We start from the raw sequence: 23231 nt of genomic DNA on the forward strand, positions 1-23231 counted from the left end.
GCATCCAGACAGTGGCTTGTGCAGGGCCACCAAACTGACATAAACTGAGTAGGGATTTGAACTGGGGTTTCCATATTCAAGCCAAACTTTCTAGTACTATACTGGCATCACCCATCTATACGGGTGAGCACCTTGAAAAGGACACATACACAAGTTTGGACTGTGCTGGAAGGAATTGCACTCTCCCCGAAAGAGCAGATTCATAGCTAGAAGGTGCTATCGGCCTCTGGTTGAAGGTTCAGGTCTCCTCCATTGGATATAGTACCTGATATCACCTCTGGCTGGTTTGCCAGCTATGGCCATTCCTTGTAATACATGATCTGACCACAGTGACCCATACTCTGATCACATCCTTGCTAGATTACTGTAATGATCTCTACATGGCTCTACCTTTGAAAATGGTTTGGAAACTTCAATTGGTCCAAAATGTTGCTGCCAGGCTACTATCAGGAGTTAGTTGCAGAGATAGTACCATCCCTGTGGTGAAAGATCTGCACTGGTTACCCAACTGTTTCTGGGCACAATTCAAAGTGCTGGTTCCTACCGTTAAGGCACTAAATGGCTTTGGGCCAAGGTACCTGAAGGACTGTCTTCTCCCATGCTGTCCAGCCCACCAGATAAGATCTTCCTCTCAAGATCGGCCTCTCTGTGTGACCTCCTTCAGACGTGAGGTGGGTGGTGAGTAGAGACTGGGTGTTTTCTTGGTGGTATCTTGCCTTTGGAATGTCCTCCCCCTTGAGGCTTGCCTGGCACCCAATTTACTTTTAATTAGGATTTTCATAAGGGGTTTTATCTTATCAGCTTTTTAATGGTCTCCTTCTGTTCTATCAATAGTTTTCAGGCTGCTTATGACTTGTATTTTACAACAGCTTTTTAAGTACTGTGTTTAGTAATTGTAAGCCACCTGAAGAAGGATGTAGAGGTGATACAGAAATATTCTAACTAAATACATAATTTAACTCCCTGGAAAAGTTACCAAAGGACCACTGTCCAGTAGGGCTGTCGATTCGGTTCATCCCGAACCGAAAAACAGCTGAATTTTCGCCAATTCGGCAGTTTCTAGTTTGGATGGAACCGAATTAAAAAAGAGCGGGAAAACGAGCCGAATTTGGCGAGTTCGGGGCGATCGCCAAATAAATTCAGAAATTTGGGGGCTCTGAATCAGCAGCATAACTAGAAAGGCATTAAAAACACATTCGCGCCTTTCCGCAGCTCTGGGGGGGGGGCATGTTTTGAGGTAGAGGTCCCAAAATTTCAGTATACCTTGAAGTGGCCCTTCTTGCAAGAACCCCCAAGTTTTGTAAAGTTTGGATCAGGGGGTCCCGAGATATGGGGCCCGGCAGGGGTCCCCCCAAAATCGCCCATTGGAATAAAGCCAGTAAAAACACATTTGCGGCTTTCCATGGCTCCGGGGGGGGCATTTTTGGAGGTAGAGGTCCCAAAATTTTCAGCGTCGCTTGAGGTGACCCTTCTTGCAAGAACCCCCACGTTCTGTAAAGATTGGGTCAGGGAGTCCCGAGATATAGGGCCCGTAAGGGGTCCCCCCATGATCTGCCCATTACAGCCTTTAAAAACACATTCGAGTTGGGCTGTACCATTACCCCGGCCCAGGGGTCTGGTCTGGTGGTTGCCTCGGCAGTTGACCCATACCATTACCCCAGCCTGGGGGTCTGGTTGCCTCAGCAGTTGGGCCATACCATTACCCAAGCCCGGGGGTCTGACTAAAAGGCAGTTAATCCTGAGTTATGGGGTCCCCCCATCCACCCATTGGAATGAATGGGAGCAGGCAATCCTTAATGTGCATCTGGAGAGCGGCAAATCCAAGGCAACACCTCCCATGCCAGAGAGTATGTGTGCGTGAGTCTTCTAGAATCATATTGGATTACTCCTGAGTCCTCTGTTCCTGATAGAAGAGAAGAAGACATCCACAGTAAGACCCATTTGGGGGCTTTTCTCTATAATTCTCTATAATTTTTTTCCTGTGTGTGTGTATGTGTGAGGGGAGATTCTGTGTGTGTGTGTGTGTGTGTGTGTGTGTGTGTGTGTGTGTGTGAGGGGGGAAGCCAAAGGGGGGTGGGTTTACCTGTTCTGCTGGGGGGTGGGCTTGATTGCCTCTGTGTGGGACTGTACTTTCTACTGTTTTCACTGGTTGCCAACTTCGTGTGGAGTTAACTATGGGTCAGTGAGTATCTCTCTGGCTGGTTCTTATTGTTTCCAATGGGCTGTGCAGCCGCTCCTGTTGTTTCGAATGGGCTAGCCTGTCATTCGTTTTAGTACATCCCCTGTAATGTATTTCAGTGGAGTCAATGCAAGTCAACCGACATTCCCCTCTCCCATTATCTTCAATGGGCTGTGCAGCTGCTCCTATTGTTTTGAATGGGCTAGCCTGTCATTCCTTTCAGTACATCCCCTTTAATGTATTTCAGTGGAGTCAATGCAAGTCAACCTCTCCCGTTATCTTCAATGGGCTGGGCAGCCTCTCCCATTGCTTCCAATGGGCTGACTTGTCATTCATTTTGGTGTATGTGTGTGTGTGTGTGTGTGTGTTAAGTGCTGTCAAGTCGCTTCCGACTCATGGCGACCCTATGAATGAAAGTCCTCCAAAATGTCCTATCTTTGACAGCCCTGCTCAGATCCTGCAAATTGAAGGTCGTGGCTTCCTTTATTGAGTCAATCCATCTCTTGTTGGGTCTTCCTCTTTTCCTGCTGCCCTCAACTTTTCCTAGCATCATTTTAGTACATCCCTTTTAATGGCTTTATTCCAATGGGCAGATGGGGGGACCCCTTCTGGGCCCCATATCTTGTGGGGCCCTGACCCAATCTTCACAAAACTTGGGGGTACTTGCAAGAAGGGTCCCCTCAAGGTACGCTGAGATTTTGGGACATCTACCTCCAAAAATGCCCCCCCAGAGCTGCAGAAAGGTGCAAATGTGTTTTTAATGCCTTTATTCATGTGGGTGATTTTGGGGGGGACCCCTTCCGGGCCCCATATCTCGGGACCCCCTGACCCAAACTTTACAGTACTGGCGGGTTCATGCAAGAAGGGTCCCTTCAAGCTACACTGAAATTTTGGGATCTCTACCTCTAAAAATGCCCCTCCGGAGCCGTGGAAAAGCGCAAATGTGTTTTTAATGGCTTTATTCAGCCGAATTGTTTCCCAAACTTGGAACTTGGCACCGAATTCCACGGATCCGAATTGGGGGAGTTCGGACTTCGGCATTTCCTGAATCAAAACGGGCTGAATTTTGCTGAATCCGAATTTTACAAAAAAAAAAAATTTTAAACAGCCCTACTGTCCAGAGGGCTGCTGGCAGCCAGGACCAAGTAGAGCCAAGCCACAACAGCTCTGACACTGCCTCAGAGGTCACTTGGCTTGCAGGAGCAGTGATGATCAGTGTCAGCCCATCAGTTGTTTATTTCTATATTGCTGCTGGTTGGGCATAATGTGGACATAGACAATGCTCCACTGGATAGGTCTGAACTGGGTAGCTCCAGAATGGTAGCTTCTATGGTGCTGGCAGGCAATGCTCAGTTGGCTTGCTCTGGTTGGATCAGGCCATTTTCAGCTCCAGTCCAACACTGCCTATACCCAATCTTGGCTAGATGAAACTTGAGAAATTGAAACTTTTACTGACCAGGGCATCTGTCCCAGACAGCAAGATGCCCAGAAGGCCTGAAATAGATGGTTCTTTAGCCCCTACTGAAAGACTGACATTTGTATGTGGATTGTCCACTTAGGTCTTTCTCTACTCTTTCCTTTGGGGGGAAATTATTGAATGAGCAGTTGACTGCAATTTCAGGTTCCTCTGAATACTATCTAGGTTTTGGATCCCTGCCAGTACTTCTTTTGGTCTTGACATGGCCCTCAGATTTCTCTTGCAGCACTGGTCAACTATCTCTGTCTGGAAATCAATAAGAGTAATTGCACCATATTGATTATGTTAATTCTGTTAATTGTTCCCAATTGATTCTCTTTCTGGAGCCTTTAATATTGTTCATTACATGATGTTGGTGTGGTGACAGAGATCTGTGAGGCATTTGCCAGACTACTCTTTAGAAGTTCTCCTGGACAGCTACCAAAGTCATCCTCTTGGAATTTTCCCTGCAAGACCCTTCAGGGTCACTCCTTCGGAGCATGTATACATAGTCACTAGATGAGGTCATGAGGAGACATGGATTTTGATGATATCATTTGCAGCTCTGACGGTGCTCATTTATGCTTTTATAACCCCAGAGCTGGACTACTGTAATTTATTCTACATGGGGTTTACTTTTATAATTGTCCAGAAATTTCAGCTGGAGCAGAACATAGTAGCCTGCTGACATAAAGTGATAACATCCTTGAGACTCAGTGTCCAGTCCAAGTATCTTAAATTCTTATTTGGCTTGGCTTTCGGACTAAAGGTTAAGACAATAGAGAGTTGGAAGTAGGGATAAGGCTATCATTTGATACAGGTTACGTGGTTTCATTTGATTTTACTTGCACATTGCATAGTAATTTTCTGATTAATACTTAACCACCCCGAGTTTTTGGAATGGGGCAGGTTTCGTATTTTGTAAAATAGGTTCTGTTTCATGCTGTTAGTCGCCAAGTTATTAAACTGTTATAACTGTCCCAACACAAATATGTGCTAAATTATATTCAGTAACTCCCGAAAAGCCACTTCCATATTGCACAGTGACAAAAAATGAAGTGTATTATTCAAAATATTTCTAGTTCTTTTCACATTCATCTCTTCCCTGGAAAGAAACTTGGGTGCAGTGTATCTGTAGGGTCTCTTTCTGAGGTTAATTGACAGACACAGTGCTAGCAATATTCATGTGACTTATACTAATCTTTAGAATTTTAGAAGTGTGATAAGGTAAGTGGCCTTTCCATTCCTTCTGTCTTTATGCCACCCTTCTCGACTCCCACCTACACAATCTGTTTATTATGACACATTTAATTGGTAAATGTTACAGTACAGTGAGATATTAACTTTGTATGTGTCTGTAAGATGACAGGGAAGGGCTGAAGAACCCTTGAGGGAAATATAGAACAGGACTTATGACTGGATCCTGCATGAATAAATGCTTCATCATCAGAATGCAAAGGACTGGGATTCCATCGGAATGCTTGAAATGATTCTCATTAGAAGCAATGCTGGTGCTAGTAAAAGTGGCATTGTGGTGCAGATCAGATCTTAGGAGGAAAGTGGCCAGAGGCATCCAAATCCTGTCCATAGTTGAAGACTGTCAAAGATCCTAGTATTAAAATGGATTTTTTACAAGTTAAATGAGAGGCATTGAGCCTGTTGCCCAGGATGTGTCTACATCACACATTTAAGTCACTTTCAAATGTATTGACCTATCACAGCTCCCCAATGACTGAAAAAACTAACTCATCCGACGGTGATCTTAATGTGACCTATTCCTTAGTATAATTATTGTAACTAATCCAAATGGGGGGGGGGAGGAAACAATGACAGTTGATAATATTATGAAACATTCAGATTTAGCCATTGTTGTGGTACCTGGCTGTCTTGAGCCCTGTTCACAGGTTACACTAAACAAATCCAGCCTTGTTTACCTGTTACAGGTAACACATGTATATCCAGCATGTATGTGTATACACTTGTTTGTAAGAACAATCTGGATGAATGTGGGGTGTAAATAACACACTCAGCTGTGCATTGAATGTAACATAAGAATTACTCAATGTACATATAAAGAAAAATCAAGTGTACATTGGGGGTGTAAACTCTGGGGGGCAGTGGAGCTTGAACCTCCCCCAGGATGTAACCAACACCCCTGCTTTCTACTGGCTTAAGATACCTGACAGCAGACCCTATGTGATCACAACAGAGATCCTATCATCATTTTCCTTTTCTGACCAGTGTTAGTCATGGGGCATCTGAGGCATCAGCCACGGAGTTGGGGGGCTTGTGCTGGCCCTGTAGGTTGCGCTGGAGGGTCCCTGTCTGCCCAGCTGCAGTAGCACTGCTTCTGTTGACCTCTTTGCCACCAGGGCCTCATATAAAGAAGGTGGATAACTGAGGGGCCTGTGGCAAGAAAAGGTAGTGGTAAAGCCTAGCACAGTGGAGCCAGAGAAGAGCTGGACAGTCTCTCACTCAGCCTGCTTGGCCGCTTCAAGCAGAGAATCCGCTGCAAGTAATGGGAAGGTAAGAGAGGGAGGAAACATGGAAGAAGAAGAAGCCTGCCTCCCTCCGCTATCTCTCCCCTGGTGATTGTTGGCAAGTGAGGAGGAAGTAAGGGTGGAAGAAACAGACTTTCCTTTTTCTTTACTATGCTTTTTTCTCTCAGCTGCCATCTCCTTCAATGCCTTAGCCATTCACTCCGTATTGGACTTGCCACCCTTTCTTGGTGAGGGAAGAAGAAATAAGCAGGGCAGTGCGGAGTTACTTTGTCTGAGGCTTTCACTTTCACAAACTGCTTCCTTCCCCTTTCTCTTGCATTGCCTGTCTGGGTGCCCCTTTTGGCAATCTTCCCCTTCCCTAGGTAGCCTGAAAGGAGGAAGAGGAGGAACCTTCAAAAGTGCTGCTCCTGTGTTTGGGCTTCCTGCTCTCTGCCCAGCCATCCCAGGAGCCACTTTCTCTCTGGACTTAAGAATGCCCTGGAGCTCGTGTTTTCCTCTTTTTACATACAAATGCCCTACCTTTGTGTGATCCCCAACACTCGGAGTGTCCCCCTAGCATATTAAGACACACACACATGCATCCAGGTAAAGTTAAATTAGGGGCCACTGCCTATGTATACCAAGGTCCGGAATTTGGTGGTAGCACTTCACTATGGGAATAGAGAGATCCCCAGAAATAAAGAACGTAGAAAATAGAATCAGAGTCTGAATCTTTATTTAGAAATATAGATCAAGAAAAGAAGGAGGCACATAGATAGCTGCAGGATCTCTCTCTCTCTCTCTCTTTCTCACACACACACACACACACACACACACACACAGAGAGAGAGAGAGAGAGAGAGAGAGAGAGAGAGAGAGAGAGAGAGAGAGAGCAAACCTTAACCTTAGACAACCTAATACCTAAGAAATAAAAATACATAATAAAGGGAGTCAAATGAAAATATACAAGGCTGTCCTGACATGCTAAGGGGGTCCTTGAGATCCTTGATTGAAGAACAGGAAAGAAGGAGAAAGCAGGGCAGAGATTGAGGCCAACTTCAGATCTTTGAGGGTCCTGTGTTCAAAGCTGCAAATGTGTTCAAATGCTGCCAAATTCTGGGATTATGGGGGGCTACATTTATATAGTAAAACTGTTGGAAGGTGAGTGTCAAGTGGGCTCCAAAGAAAGGATTGGTTTGGAGCCAAAAAGTTTGAATCTTACTGGCTAGTTTGATTCTAACTGCAGGTGGGAAAATTATAGATGCAAAAATGACATAACAAAGGTTGGGGGGGATAACTAGAATAAACTGGGTGCTGGCTGGTCTAGAGTGTGAACAAAGACCCAAATGTGAACTGATAGTTGTATCCTGGGGAAACAGTAGGCTTAACATAGGGTGATTGCCGACTGGATCCTTCCATGCATTAAGTGTGTGTTATCATAGCTAATAATTAGGGTTGCCAACCTCCAGGTAGTAAGTGGAGATCTCCTGCTATTACAACTGATCTCCAGCTGATAGAGATCAGTTCACCTAGAAAAAATGACCGCTTTGGCAATTGGACTCTATGGCATTGAAGTCCCCTCCCCAAACCCCACCTTCCTCAGCTCCACCCCAAAAACCTCCAGCCAGTGGTGAAGAGGGACCTGGCAACCCTACTAATCATTGAGATAGAGTCTGCATTTTGGGGTGGGGATGGGACTAATTCAAGTAACTCCTCTTCAGGCTGTTTCCCTTTTGTTATGTTACGAAATGCTTTGGGTGGAGTATTCGAGCTCCTTCCTTATTGTCATGCTGGTGGAAATGCCTTGCTGGAGCCCCATTTGAATTTTACTAAAATAGCGGGGGGGGGGCTCCCTTATAGATGTCTATATGATCTGATATCAGGACTCCATCTCAACCCCTCCTGCCCCTTTGTAATGTGTTTTTAACTTGCCAGGAATTAAAAGATGCTTTGCTGTTTTGACAGGGGAAAACCTTGAGCAGGAATCAATGGGAAAATTGATACAGAGGAGTTTAGTTGTTTCATTGGTTTATTGCCTTTTTCTCTTACGGCCCCTGGCCTCTGCAGCAACTGCATACCACAATCTTCATTGCCTGCCAGAAATTCCATCATGTACTGGAATCTTTATATCAGGATCTCAAGAATACGCTTAAAATCTACTTTTTTCTACTTTATAATTTTGTAACATCTGGCCTGATGAAGATGAGGGTAAGTTTTTTTCTTTTAACTTTTAACCTTTGTAAGACTAGCTACCTTGATGAAACTATGTTGTTCTCCTAAATATTCATGAAACTGTTCCTTTTCTAAGTCCAAATAAATTGGCATAATGATGGACTAATTTTAAGCAATCTGTACTTGCTGAAGCATTTAGGAAAGTGTTTCTTTTGGTTTCCCACCTGAGTTTGGATTAATTTGTTTACTTATTTATTTACTTCAAACTGGTGTCTCAAACTGGAAGAAAGCACTGAAAAGATTTCAGAGCTATCAAAACTCTAACCTCCATCTTGCAGCTATGGCTGTTAAAGCTGGGTTAAACATACATAGCAGCTGTTCAGGAGGCAAACATAAGCAAATGCAAGAAGCTAGAAAGGCATTGCTGAACAATTTATCATCATTTATCATCACTAAATTACTTTGCCTGTCAGGGCATTGCAGTACAGGGCCATCTTGAGGCAGAGGTCAACCTTGTGCTTCCTCTTGCTGCTACTTTCTGACCACGTTCCACTGCTGAATCATGCAAACTACAGACGGCCTTTACCTGCAATTGTGAATGAGATGCTTGAGATCATGGCTCATAATATCCTGCACGCATTAGTGACATAGATCGAAGCAGCAGTTTACTACAGTGTAATTTGCTATGGTGTGATTGTGTATGAGACTACAGATATCAGCAGAAAGGAACACGTTTCATTTTGCTTCCATACAGCTGAAGATTTGTTTGTGGAGGAATTGTTTTTTGGCTTTTAGGAAATGGACATAATCACAGCCAATGCTCTCTTTTTTTTACTATTTTGAAAGATATACTCAGTTAATTTAATCTTCCTCTTGACAGATGCCATGACTAGTGCTATGGTGGAGCATGAAAAGTTGTTCAATGTCTTCATGGACTGCAGGCTCTATTAAAGGAACAGACGAGAAGAGCGCTATATGTTCACTATATAGCACATGTTGTGAAGATGGGAGTGCCCTCTCTTAAGTACAGGCATAGGGGTGATGGGAAATTAGCCTTTTTTAAAATACAAATCATATGCACAGCCCTGATAGGGAAAAGGTTAGACAGCTTACTGCTGACAAGTCAAGGAAGTAGGCAACGGTGGGGGTCTATATTTTTTAAAAATAAAATGTATGGGTGATGGGGTTAAAGCCCATTCCCTCCCACACCTTACCTCAGTATACTTAGTCTTCAATATTTTTTTTTCCATTCTGGCTCATTTCTTTGCCACTGGCAGGAGGTTTTTGGGGTGGAGCCTGAGGAGAGTGGGGTTTGGGGAGGGGAGGGACTTCAATGCCATAGAGTCCAATTCCCAAAGTGGCCATTTTCTCCAGGTGAACTGATCTCTATTGGCTGGAGATCAGTTGTAATAGCAGGAGTTCTCCAGCTAGTACCTGGAGGTTGGCAACCCTAGCCTTGGAGGGAAAGGCATAAAGCACTAGAATACAGGGAGATAAGGCATGGGAGATGGCAGTCTTTAGCTTTCCTCAGCTGCACACTCCATTTAAAAAAATCCCAAACTGTACATCTACATTACACTAATTCATGATGGTCTTCCTGTTATATATTGTGCTTACAGCCTGTTGTCCTCGATTCTGAAACATCTCTGCCCCTCTGTAGGTGGAAATTTTACTTGCCTGTAAAATGGTGGCCCTTCTTTTCTATTTACCTGAAACTTGGCAGAGAGGATCACCTTGCATGATGGACACCATTCTTTAGAACTGCCTTCCAATTTAGCTGAAAGCAAAGAAGTTACAAATAGGAACGGGGTTTGATGGAAATAAGAATAATGAAAATAAACGTGTGTTGTAATTTGAAAAGGAACAGAAAGATAAAAATGAAAAAATGTGCAAAACTATAATTCTGTGACAGGGATAGAGTTGTGACTGTCAATGTCATTTAAAGGAAACAATTGTTTCTAGTCTTGTTTTCAAGCCGGTTTAAAATTGGACGTGTTTTCTTATAAGGAGACAAAACCTAATGACTCTCATAAGACAAATTGCTGTTGACTTCTATGTGTTCTATATGAAATTGAAATTTGGACCACCACTGTGCAACCTCATTCCTTTGCTAAGGAGGGAGAGTGGTAGTAATAAAATGCCTGATTTCAACTTTTTGAAGGGATTTTGAAGGGCAGTATTCAGGATACATGAATTAAATATCCCTCACAATGAAATGGTTTTTAAGTGTAATAAAATAAATATATTTTGAAGAATTATAGAGCCTTCTACTTTGGAACTGTCCCGGTTTACAATAGAATATTCTTGAAATCCAGATAATCTCAGCATTACCTAATTCTGACTAAAATTATTCTATTAAAATCATCTGTTCTATGTCACTGCCAAATTGTAGTTAATTATTGTGTCCATGTGCTGAACAAGATAATAAAGGTATGTCTGAACTTCAGAAAGCAGACTGCATCCCGGTATTCTTCCACATAATTAGCAGATTCAAAACCCCTCTTGTGAAAGGCACTTATTTTGACCCAATTGCACAAATATTTTGTAGCTGAAACATTTTAGACAGTTGGATTTATTCAAATTCTGACATTGCCCAAAAGATAAATTTGCAGTGCATGATCATTGGAACTCCATTCTTGCATATTTAAGACTGATTTAAATGTGATGCTGACAAGGCAAACACACTAACAAGGAGGATTTTGTACCTGCATGTGACTCATTTAAGCGGAGCTGCTACCTATGCTTAGTTAGCATGCCGGTGCAACACCCATTCTGGCTACTGGCCTCTGGTGTACTAAGTATAGCTGCTTTGCATGGGTCACATGCAAATGAGATTATGTGTAAATGTAAAGTCCCACAGGTAAGTTTTGCCTCACCAGCATCATGTTTCACTCAGGTCTTAGAAGCCCGAGGGTGAGCATAAATGATCCTTTACCAAGTAACTATGAGAGTGAGTATCTAGCTGTTCAAAGCAGCTCATAATGAAATAAAAAGTAATACAACTAAAATTACATCACTTAGCATATCAGAATAAAGCCATTCATCAGTCAAACCTAAAAATCAACAAGAAGCACAACAAGGGAAAGACAACTCAACCAAATGTCCAACAAAATAAAAAGGTGTTTTCCTGGTGACAAGACAGGTAGGGAGGGTATTCCAGAAGCAACCAAGAAGGGGTTATTCATGGTTCCCACCCTCCTTATTCCTTGGAGAAAGCTGCCTAAGGCAGATATCAATAAAATGTCCAGTTGATATGGAAACAGGAGGTCCTTCAGATACCCTCAAGTTCTTTTGACTTTGATGTGAAGCCAGAAGTTTTGAATTTTGCTTGCAGAAAGGCTTATTGCATGCTGGAAGCTGTAGTTTGTGTCAATACACATAGTACCCTTAAATTATAGCCAAAACGTGTAAAAAGAGATTATTTTGTCATGACTATAGCTTGTGAATCTACTGGCTGAAAAACTGGGATAACTCTCTTAGAGTTGTTTGTAATAATTAATAACTATACAGAAAGTTGCTTCTTATCTCTTTGGTCAACATGAGATGTGGATGTTTCTCATGCTTGTCAGTTGAAGATATTTGCTAATCTTTGTTCTGTGAGTGGCTTATTTCATGCAAACCCATGTATGTAATTTTAATATTTAATCTGAAATTTAAGTTTTGTGATTGTGTAATACCTATAAGTTGTAAGAAATGGCTCACAACTTTCATTTTCCAAGATGAATGTCCTCCAAATAAACTAATCAAGTTCACTGGTAACATCTGAAGTTTCTGTCTGCATCCTTCAGCGTATCTTTCATAAAATTGGAACCTTGGGATTGTAAATTAGGCAACCTGAGAAAGACACTAGACTATAAGAATAGGTTACCTTTCTCGGCATAATAGCTTATCATAGTGTGTTTGCAACCATGCAGGAAGCCAGGCTTCTACAGAGTGGGAAGAATTTCACCACACATACACTCTACATGAATGATAGAAGAAGCACAGAAAATTATTCTCTGTACATGTATGTGTTGGATGCCAAAGTATGCTACTTCATAAATGATCACCCATAATTACTTGTAATAATGTTATATGGTTACCTTCACCCCATTGGTCACAGCACCATTGATTATGACTGCTGGATGACTTTAACAATTCCCAGTATATTATCACAAAACATAAAGGCCAAATATGCATGCACAAAGAACAAATCTCAGGTTACTACTTACTTTAAAAATATATCTCACCTTTCTTCTCTTACAAGAACCACCAAGGCAGATAATAATTTAAAAATACATGATAAAATACATGATAAAACCATTAAAAGAAACCAGCCTCCCAAACATACCTCTTTAAAGCAACTTTTTAAAAAGTTAAAAAACAGAGTTAAAATACATACAAAACATAAAACATTGATTAGGAAGGATGGATCATAGAGGGAATACCAAACCAAACAAAAAAACTTCCACCCCCTGGTGGAAGACAGCAACAGACAGGGAAAGACAAATCTCCTCAGAGAGAGTTCCACAAGGTGCCATGCTCCAGAAGGCCCTCACCCAAGATGCCACCCACCTAATCTCAGAAAGTGGGGCCTCCTGAAGCAAGGCCTCCAAAGATTATTGTAGTGGTTGGGTAGGTTCATAATGGATTAGGCTGGTCCCAAACCATAGAGGGCTTTGAAGGTCAAGACCAGCACCTTCAAGTGTGCCCCAAAACAAATTGGAAGTCCATGTAGATGGACCAAGACTTGAATGATATGGTCCCTACGGCCCACACCAGTCAACTTCCTGGCTTCAGCGTTCAGTACCAACTGAAGTTTCCAAACACTTTTCAAAGGCAGCCCCACATAGAGGGCATTACAGTAATCTGATCTAGATGTTAAAAAACATAGGGGGCAAGATGGAATATTGTGGGACCCCATAGGCCAAAGGCCAAAGTTATATATTAGGAGAGAGGTATTTTGCTATGTGCCTCACCATTTTTCCCACAAAACCGATATGTGCATTAGTAAATAGAGACAGGAATTGACTTCCCTGCTCATATTCAAAGATGTATGCATATGCATACATATGTGTGTGTAAAGTGCCGTCAAGTCACAGCTGACTTATGGCAACCCCTTATGGGGTTTTCAAGGCAACAGACTAACAGAGGTGGTTTGCCAGTGCCTTCCTCTGTATAGCAACCCTGGACTTCCTTTGTGGTCTCCCATCCAAATACTAACCAGGGCTGACCCTGCTTAGCTTCTGAGATTTGACGAGATCAGGCTAGCCTGGGCCATCCATGTCAGGGCATGCATACATATGGCAGTGTGATAATTTCCAAATCTGAAAATCAATGTGAATTTAGACAAAGTGCAAACTTTGACATTAACATGTTAGCCAGGTAAATTTGCCTTGTTTGACCTTCTTTGATTACATGTGAGGCAAACTCCTGAATGAATGAGCTAGATCAATGTTCCCATGTGAAGTCTGAGCATAGCACAGTAAAGAGGAATTTGCTCCAGTGCAGTAGCCATTTGTGCTATAGGCTCAGCATATTATGGCTCTTGTGGCTGCTTTTGCCCAGACTGAGAATGAAATTGCCTTGGTTACTGGAGAAGAGGACTGTATTTTCTGAGATTGTGGTCATCTCATCAAACTGACCAACTTGTGTAAAGCTAAAACATATAATTGCTTGCCTTTCGATCCCTCTTTGTGCCTGCAGTTTTACATGTCGTTTAAATGAGTAACATCAGCTAAACTGCATCGCCTGCTTGTTATCCCTTTGCAATCAGCAGAAACAATTGTCAGAAGCAATCGCAAGATTACATGGGTTCATTAGCAGACATTAAGGGACACAGAGACCTCTAAATAGTAAACCTCAACTCAAAAATCCCAAACATGTTTTTTTTTTTTTTTACTATATGCCTTTTAAAAATTAGAAGTTGTAGTGGCAGTAGAAGACAGGTGTGGGAGCAAAGTAACTGCCATTAGACAGGAATATCTCTTGTGATTGGGTGGGGTGGAGGGAAAGTGTAGGAGGTTGTTGGCCAGTTGCGCCTCACATCTTCTCTTAACTAAAGGTCCTGGGCTGCCATGCATGGCAGCTTCCAATACAGAAGCAGCCCTTTCATATCCTTTAGATGATTGTAATTGACAAATGCAACTTCAGGAATACATAGCACTTGTATTAAATTTAAATGATTTAATCTCTGGTTATATAAATGTATTCCATTGTGAATTTTGTCACCTTCATTTATGCATGTGCAGGATTCTTTGAGTATCATCAAGTATGTGGAGTGTAAAATAAGAGTATCTGACAAAATAATTTGGTGGAAACTATTAGTTCCACAGCCTGTTTTCATTACGGCACTGTTTAGAAGAGGAGGTATGGGATTCTTCATGTAGATCTCAGTTAAAGCCCAGGAGATCTTGTTGTTTGACTTGTAACCAGGTCCTCTGCTTCCTATCAAGTCCAGATTACAAGCCCCATGTTGCCTTGGCTTCTTCAGATCTCTTGCTGCAACTGCCTTAGTAAATGCATATAAATGATCTTAGATAGTTTTGATTTTTAGATCTAGCACAATTACTGACTCTTTCTTAGCTAAATATTAAAAGAATCGACCCAGAGAAAAATGCGGAGTAAAAAAGTCTATGAAAGGTCATTCATTCATTGCTCAACTGCAATGAGATTAACCAAGGTACAAATCTTTCTATTTGTTTAGTACTTGAGCATTTTTCATACGAGACTTCTCTCAAAACCTCATTCTCATTTTCCAGGAAAGCAAACTACATTGGTTTTGATTATATAGGCAGTCACACAGAGAAGTAGGAGAAACAGAAAGAAAATGGTGCTCATGACTGTTCTATACAGTTAGGAAGCTGCAAGAGCAATTCCTGGGGGGGAGGGGGAGCATGTAGCTGAATACCAACAAAAAGGTGTGGTGGATTTATACTAAAGAGTGTTCAATGCCTGGTCAGGGGAGGGGATGGAGGCAACCCCTTTTCAAAGTTCTCTTGTACACTGGAAACCTTAGGATGTTTTTAAGTGGCCATAGTAAGAGGAGGAAAATTCATGCAGGGAACAAAATAGCACCACACAATTTACATTGTCATTAGAAGTCCAGAGAGATAATTTTTGCAATGAACCTGAAAGAGGCTTATGGAATGAGAGAGTGATCAGATGCATAATTGGACTGAAATTAAACAGCAATGAATTTATTTGTTTAGGACATGAGTGCTCAGCCCCAAACAGTAGGGAAATCTTTCTCTAAACCTTTGTTAATTTGAAACCTTAACTATCAAGACTCATTGATGCAACCCTGTGGGCGGTTAACCTCTTTCTGATACTAATTCTACAAGGACAGTTCCCATGGCAACCTGAGACCGCTTTTCATGTGGCAATAATTTTCTGCAATTTTTTCCCCCAGAACATTTCTGAGGCACTTGCACAGTGGTGATTAACCATGACATAGTATGAATGTAGCAGGCACTAAGACTGAGAGCCAAGGCATATCACAAAGCCACTGCAACAGGACGGCTGCAGCCGTGGCAACTGACTCCAGTGCTTAAAAGCAAAAGTTCAGCAGAGCTCTGGAGCCTAGTCATTACAATAAAAGTTTTAGTTTCCACTAGCTACCTTTTTTTTTGGGGGGGGGGAGAAGTGAATGAAGTAAGTTTTTGATGAATGACACTGGAGAATCAAGGCATGTGGTTGAAACTTGAGCATATGATGCTGAATTTTACAGAGCAAGGCAACCATTAATGGTAGTCCTATATTCACAATGCCAACCAGAAGCAGCTCTCCAGTATCTTACAGAGCAGCTTTCCTGGCATTGCTACCTGAGTCCCTTTCAACTAGAAATGCCAGGGATCGAATGTGTGACCTTTTGCAAGCAAAATCAACGCTCTGTTACTGAGCTGTGGATCTGCCTTTACCTGTACTGAAGTATGGGTGATGTGCCTCATGTATTATTAAATATTGAGTGCAGTATACATATGTTCCCCCCACACAGAGATTTTGAAGAGGTAAGAACGCCATCTGAAACCATAAATTTGTTTGTTAGTATCAGGCTTTTATGTAAGATTGTTCTGGCAATCCTACCCAGCACGGGGTAGAAAAATCAGTATTTGGTGCTAGGGTTCAGATATATAGTTTTTCCTATTCTTTGCCTAAGTCCTCATGAGCATTGCACCTCCAAATACGCGTAGTCTGTCAAGGGCATGTGATTCAGGCAAAATTCCCCCAAAACTGAGGAGGGTAGGATGGTAGGCCTGCTTCAAACCTTACCTCAGCCTAGAATTTTTATATCTCTGTGAGTTTGTGTTGGGGAGGGGGGTCTTATCTAGGCTTAGTTCCTGTAGATCAGCTGTTAATAAAGGTGATCTTGTGGTGGAAAGGGCCATCAAGTCACAGCTGATTTATGGCGACTCCGTAGGTGTTCAATGCAAGAGATGTTCGGCGGTAGTTTGCCATTGCCTGCCTTTGTGTGGGCTGAGAGAGTTCTGAGAGAACTGTGACTGGCCCAAAGTCACCCAGCATGGTTCATGTGGAGGAGTGGGGAATCGAAAGGTGATCTTAGTTTAACCCACTAGTAAGTGTTGTGTTTCATGGCGATGAAACTGAAGACAGTGAGAGAGATCAGTACTGAAGTGCTTATGATACTGAAGACCTGTTCTAGCTCTATTACAAACACAAGCCATTTCCATAGTAGTGGCACCCTAAACCCCCAAGTCACCATAATAGTGAATTAGTAATAAACTGTAGAATACAAGTGATCATAAGATTCCTAAATGACTTTGTGATAGAGCAAGGTCTTTAAAACTTGGACTTCACATTGGAACAAAAATGAACATTTACAAGAAAACTGCTCAGCAAGGCAGTATATTTACTTTGGGGGGAAAAGTTAATGATGGTTTAATTGAAGCAAAATGTTTTATTTGGTGTCTAACATCCGCACTATCAAGCAAATGACTGGTTGTGGTTATTAGCTACTGAACCTTGCTCAGGAAACATGATAAATGTTATAATGCCTGCCCTCCCCAACATTGCCCTTTGCTTTGAACTTCTCCTTCCCGCTTGCTCTTCATTAAAAAAGCAGTATTGATAATTACACATATTTATTATCTTATTATTATTCAGAGTTCTAAAAAAAAAATCCTTGCAGCAAATAAATTACCCCTACAGATTAAGTCTTTTTACTCTCTCTGTATTATAACTTGGAAAGCTAGTATTTCAACAAAAGGGACAGATAACTTTTAGTAGAGGTTGGAGTGTTGTCATTTGGTGAATTTGCTAATCTAGTTAGCTTCATTGTACTTCCTCCATTGTGTTTAAAATATGTATGGTCAAAACTCAACTTGCTATTACACCAAAAGTAGCTGATAAGCTCATTACAGTGTGTCCAAGGAGCCTTGAAACTAAAACAAAGAGTGGACAATACAGGGCTAAACAAAAGCTAAAATGCCTTGACGGCTCTTGTGCTATTGCAGTCATTCACCTCCAGGAATTTCCTGTCCAGACAATAAATGATAACAGTGCCATATCCAATACTGTATGGATCCAACATAGTACCCATCCAGACGTGGACTCTCAGATTTGTCTATCAGCATTTGTAAAATGCAGAACTGGAGATTTTGCATACGATAACAGAAACATAGTCTTGAATATATGATTATTGTTTCTATATAAATAACATCAACCGGAGGAAAGGCTAACTAACTCAGTTCTACTCTACACTTTTTATATCCCTTTTCCTTGATGGGGAGCAGCATATCCAGTGCAATAAGTATTTTAGGTTTATGGATGCTCTCCCAGTTTTCAAAAAGGACCCTAATTATTCACTATTTTCATAAATAAAAATCAAGTGTGTGAGGTCATTTCACTCTTGATAATGTCCATTCAGCGTTTTGCTTTGTCTCTGCTGTTGCTGTGGCTGTTGAGAGGTGGGGGCTGTGAGCCTTTGAAGTGTAAGGCTCCTCCTCACCAGAGGTGTGAGCTTTTGGCGCAAGCCAAAGCCTGGAGACCCTATAAGTGGCTAAGAAACTTTAACATAGTTGTGCTTGTTACCCCTTTTGGCTTAGATAGACATTTGGTCAGGTCTGTAAGTTTCAGGCTAGATTAGGGTTGCCAACCTCCAGCTATTGGCTGGAGATCTCCTGCTACTACAACTGATCTCCAGCCAATAGAGATCAGTTCAGCTGGAGAAAATAGCCACTTTGGCAATTGGACTCTATGGCATTGAAGTCCCTCCCCTCCCCAAACCCCATCCTCTTCAGGCTCTGCCCCAAAAACCTCCTGTCGGTGGCGAAGAGGGACCTGGCAACCCTAGGCTAGATCAACACACCAAGTTATTTCTAGGGTGAAGGAATCCACTTGGAAGGTGAGGATGAATGCTCACGGACCATTTCCAGTCTCCTGCGGGGAGTGTGCCATGTTTGTTTTCCTACACTTGTCAGAAGCGTAAGTTGATAGCGCTCTTAGAGGAGAAGGATCGGCGCCTGGAGGAAAGGATTACTACTTTCCATGAGATTAAGGAAGGGGAGGATTTTGTTAACAGAAGCCTTGATGCCATGCATAGGCAAGGGGAGACCGGACAAAGTGACAACAGTGTGGTTGTTTGCCCTAACGAGACTCCTCAGAGTGCTCAGCACAACCCCAAAGGCATCAAGCATGACAGCACTCAGCGCCATTGGAACTCAGGAATCGATTCCAGGTTCTTACAGTGGTGGCAGAGACGGAAACACTACCAGCAGAAGAATCACAAACACAAGAAAGACAGAGGAATGAGGACAGGGGGATACAAAGAAATGGCACATGAAGGAAATGGAAAGTGTTGATCATAGATGACTCCCTGCTGAGAGATATGGAGTTTCATGTGTCCAGGCCTAACCCCTGGCCCGAAAGGTGTGTTGCTTGCCAGGGGCAAAAGTTAAAGATGTTGTAGACCGGATCCTAAAACTGATCAAGCTTACAGATCATTATCCATTTGTGATGGTCCATGTGGTAACCAATGACATGGCCATGAACGTCATCAAAAGCATAAAGGCTGACTATGAAGCTCTCGGGAGGAAGCTGAAAGGAATGGGGGCACAGGTGGTGTTCTCTTTGATCCTTCTTGTCAATACTTCCACAGAGCCACAAAGTTGTATGAATACATTATGGTGATAAACCTGTCTGAGCAAAAAACCAAAAGGTGAAAAAAAAGTATTTATTCCGATCCCGAACTCCCATGTTTGCTTTGATGCACACACAAAACTTCTCTGCATACAGGCTTCTTCGTTCATTTTGGACATTTTCTATATACAAAGATATATGGACTGTCCTTGCAGATAAGAAAGCTCAAGGTGTTCAGCAGGGGCTCTGGACCCATCAGGATAAAAAAATTCAATAGCATTTTCTGAAATCTTCAATAAATTATAGAACCTATAATCCTGAGGCATATAGAATCATAGAGTCAGAAGGTACCTCCAGGGTCATCTAGTCCAACCCCCTGCACAATGCAGGAAATTCACAATTACCTTCCCCCACACCACTGCTCCATGCCCAGAAAATGGCAAAACAAAAAAAAAAAAAAAAAAAACCCTCCAGGACCATATGTAGGACCACTTTGAATTGAGCTGAAAGGAAAAACATTTTTGTATACATTTTCATCACTTGTGAAAAACAACTGCCTGTCAGCCATTTTTCAGAGACAGCTGACAACATGTAGAAATGTTTCTGAATTATCAGGCTGATGTGTCCTTATCCTGATATTTAGTTGGTTTTATGAATTTTCTTTTAGCCATATCTGATAGGCAATGTGGTAACATGACATCACCACAGTGTTTACATGATTCCAGAAATCACTATGGAAGAAGAAAGTTAGGAGGGAAATCTGTGTTGGAAAATAAGCAACTGCAAATGAGATAAGTTGAGAAGGAGATGGTGAATGTCCCCCTTCTTTTACTCTAGCAATGGTCACTCAAGAACACAGCTAAGCATGTCTGTATCTCTCCAGTTCATGGACTGGAGACATCAAGATCTGTTGTTTGCAACAGTGGGATTCTTGGAGGAAGCAATACCAGTCTAGCATAAATTGTAATTATTATGCTCATCTTGAGTAAAACTTGAGGGGAACCAAGTACCTTTTCAAAAGTTTCTATTCTGCACATTGCTAATAAAAATTTCTTGTAAGTAGATTGGAAACTGATTGCCTAATAAAAGAAGCAACTAGAAAAAAATGGCTGAAATTAGTTATTGCCAAAACTTAAAAGACAAATTCCAGTTGTTGTGATTCTCATATGATCCAAATTTTATTTAATTAGTAAGCAAACTGTGACAAGTTATGAGTATTGTAATCCATAAACCATGTAAGCCAATGTAGTTGCTTGTAAGTTTTCTTGTTGCAGGAAATGAGAGGCAATAGATCAGTCTATTGCCATGAAAATGGTGCTATGGAAGGTGGTTATGAACAGGTTTTTTTTTAAAAAAATAAGAGACTATAATGTGTTATGGTCTGTCAATCCTCTTCATTAACAATAATCTTTTCCGGCTTTCTACAAATATTATCTCTAATTATTCCTAAAGAAAAGAGTAATACAGCCACAAAATGCATTGGGTTTTAGTTTGAGGTGGAGCGTTTCCTCAATATACTCTATCTTTTTAGGTTTGCTTTTCAGTTTAGTTGCTGACATTTTGATGCTTAACTCTTCTTTCTGGGGAATCTCAGTAACATTATTAATTTTATTAAATGTTTATCCAACCTTTCTTCCAGCATGAAATTCAAGGCACTCGTGTAGTGATTTTGAACAGAGGTCTTTACCTCATGGGTCAGAATCTTAAAGCAGGCTGTGAAATCCCTCCCCTGGCTAGGTGGTACAGCTCCTATAGAGCTGCCGTGGGGGGGTGTTGTGTGTGTGTGTGGGTGGGTGGGTGTGTGCTGCCATTAGAAAGGAAAGGTGTGGAAAGGTGCCACATATCTCCTGCATCTTTACGTATATATGCCAAGAAGGGGAGCAGGACAGTGAAGTGAGGTCATTCATTAGTAAATAAGATTCCTCAATGGCTTTGACCACTGACTTGTTCCTCAGTGTGGTACACCTCCTGGCATAGAGTTTTTGTTTCATGTATTTCCCGTCTGATGTCCTGGCTCCCCTTCTTTCTGTCACGTGACTCTGATATCACACGACTTTCTGTCATATGATGCAGCTCAGTGGTTCCCAAGCTTAGTAGGTCGTGGGTATGTAAAGATTGACTATGACTAGCTTATATACTATAAGTGAAGAAACCTTAGGCCAAAAATTCCCATTCTGACATGAAACTCCCTGAGTGATCTCGGGTAAATCACTCTATCTTACAGGACAAAGTGGGGAGAGGAAAACATTTATGCCACGCTAAATTACTTGGAGAATGGGCACTATAAAAATGTAACAAATCTATAGATGGAACCATCCCTAGAGTTCCTAGAAACTCTCCTGACTACTGGCATTATTACACTGGTTTAAGGAAGGTTGCTATGCCATGTTCCTCCTATTCTGTTTCAATTGTTTGGCCTTTTCCTAAACGTGGGTACCAGAATGTCTGCGTAATATCTGATTGTCATAATGTCACCTATATATTTGTGTCATGTTGCTGCAACATTTAGAACCCCTCCCCCACTAAGCCCCATTTGTTTTCTGTGTTAGTTTTAGGATTGGCATACTAATTGCTGAACTTACGAGTCTCGCTATGTATGTAAGCTGCAAATCACCCATGGCTGACTTCCAAATATTCCCATTTGAGATCCAGTAAATTCAATGGAACTCCTCCTGGGATAATCCCAAAATAGCAGGTTGTGGCCTACTTCAAGCCACTTGCTTCAGAACAGTGTCTGTGAAATCAATACAATGGTTGCAGGATAAATGTTGAGAATTGTGATCTTACAGGCTTCATGGGTATATTTCCCTTTTATAGAAATGCCTTTTGCTTGTTGTGGCAGGCAGAGGAAACTGCCTATTACCAGAGGATTGATGAAGCTGAATGGACATAGAATGCTGTCAACACAAGTAAACATCCCCAAAATAGAGGATTGTATTGTTTTGTTCTCTCGCCTTGCTCTATTACAGTCATCTGAGGTGTTTCTTGCGACAATAGCACTAAAAAGATTTTCAGACAGACTGAGTTTTAAATGGATTCTTCCCTTTGATTCAAAATAATAATAATAATAATGAAGAATTCCGCCCTGTCAGTGAAAAGTTAGTTGAAACACATATAAGAGTTTGTGTGAGAAGGATGAATTGCTTGCTCAAAAACTGGATGTTTTGTGAAGTTTCATTATTGTCTCTGTGCCTAAATATCATGAACACTCTTTCATTAAGTTGGAATATTCCTTCCCCTAGACCATATGCACTCCTAGGCCAAAATTTCATTATACATATATTTTTACAGAGTTAATTACTATATCATTGGAAGGCATCATCACATCTACAGAGGGAACCCCTAACATGTAGGCTACAACTGTCCCAGCTGCCTATGAAGCTACCTGGTGAATGAAGTTTATGGAACAAAGTATCATAGTGTGATGACTTCAGCATGGGTCCTTTGAAAACATATGGGATCTGTAGGAGAGATGGACAGTGTGATCTGGAGCACTGTAAGCACCAATCCCCTATATTCTGGATACCACAGAAAAGGTGAGAACAGGTGACTTACCTTTTCTCATATTGATCTGAGACTGTGATGCAGAATTCCCCTTCTTTACTTCACAGACGTTTGGATGCATGAACTACAGGGCTGGATTTTTACACACACACACATCTAGCTGCTCTATAGAAGCTTCACCACCTAGCAAGAGGAGGGAAATTTCTTGAGGAAATTTCTTGAGACTTGCTTGAGATTTAGAGTCTCATTCTGTCTAAGGACAGCTCCTTGCAAGTACCAGTGGTTAACAAGATGGAGGAGCTAAATGGAAAATGCATTGGATAATTCTCACTTGAGGTGATACTCTATAAATCACTGATACTGG

The sequence above is a fragment of the Euleptes europaea genome, chromosome 2, assembly GCF_029931775.1.
Source record: "Euleptes europaea isolate rEulEur1 chromosome 2, rEulEur1.hap1, whole genome shotgun sequence".
In the NCBI taxonomy this organism is placed as follows: domain Eukaryota; kingdom Metazoa; phylum Chordata; class Lepidosauria; order Squamata; family Sphaerodactylidae; genus Euleptes; species Euleptes europaea.